General features: G+C 65.8%; 1 long non-coding RNA gene across 1 annotated transcript in view; it reads left to right on the top strand.

Annotated features, from left to right (window-relative positions):
* The first annotated feature begins 606 nt into the window (after window positions 1-606).
* Window positions 607-1132, top strand: part of LOC102262605 — a 4473-nt gene continuing 3947 nt past the window's right edge. Inside the window, exon 1 of the long non-coding RNA XR_313887.2 lies at window positions 607-913. This is a non-coding gene — a long non-coding RNA (uncharacterized LOC102262605). The remainder of the gene's footprint in view (window positions 914-1132) is intronic.

The following is a 1132-nucleotide window of genomic DNA, read 5'->3' as shown; positions in this document are numbered from 1 at the left end:
GGGGGAGGGGAGCTGGTGAGGGCGGCAGGACGGTTGGGGGCCAGGGGTGCTATGCAGACGGAGGCTCCCCCGGGGAAGTGGCCATCGAGTGGGAAGCCCCGGAGAGCTGTTCCCATGGGAGTCGGGGGTGAGGAGGCTCAGGCTGTGCGGGCACCTTGGAGGGCAAGTCCTGCTGGGGTGGGGGGCGGGACAGAACAGACCCGGGAGAGCACAGCCCCAAGGAGGGGCATTGGCGGGGCTGCCGGCTGGTGCAGGGACGGACAGATGGACACACAGCCACCTTTACTTGCAGGCCAGGCTGCAACAGAGGGCCACTCGGACACACAGCCTTGAAACACACACACACACGCACACACACACACACACACATACACTCGGCCCAATACCCTCGGCCCAATGTCCAAGGTACAGATCTGCTTGGACAGGTCCCCTGCACTCAGAGACAGGCACACGCACCCACACACAGGCACCCACCCCAGCCCACCTGCTGGGATGGGACACGCGTGCACGCACACACACACACACACGCACATGCATGGCTCGCACGCACACGCAGGTGCACAGTGTCCTGGCTCCCTGGATGCACACGGCACAGGGCCCAGGTGAGCCGCTGCTGCATGACTCAGACTCCAGTTCCCGGCAGCCGGCCGCAACCGGGCAGCCTTCCAGCAGCGGGTCAGACCGACGCGGCTTCACTGCCGGGAAGAGGCCCTGGCAGCCTCCTGCGTCTCCAGCCCATGGTTTGATGGGCACACCCTGTCCTTCAGGAGGGGACACGGGCATGGTCTCACCCCTCCTGCCCTGGTGTCTTCTCTCAGGCTGGGCAGCAGTCCTGGGCCAGAGACCCTGCCCCCGCCTCCCCGGAGACCTGCCTTGCTCTGCCCGCAGTGAGTCAAGTCCGGCGTCTGTGCAGGTCTGTCGGGGGTCTCAGCCCGCCCATCTGGCTGTGGGTGCCGGGGGACACGGGCAGTCTTAGGAGTCCTTGGGGCACAGCTCTGTGTCCCCACTGGCATGTGACCTTGGTGAAGTTGTGGGGACCCTGGGCCCCCACCCAAATGAAGCAGCCTCACTCCAGGTGACCAAGTGGCACATCCTGATTGTCAAGCAGGACGCACGCCCAGCAGCTCCGAGG

The sequence above is a fragment of the Myotis brandtii genome, unplaced genomic scaffold (assembly GCF_000412655.1).
Source record: "Myotis brandtii unplaced genomic scaffold, ASM41265v1 scaffold3489, whole genome shotgun sequence".
NCBI lineage: Eukaryota > Metazoa > Chordata > Mammalia > Chiroptera > Vespertilionidae > Myotis > Myotis brandtii.
This window is presented reverse-complemented; position numbering and strand designations above follow the sequence as displayed.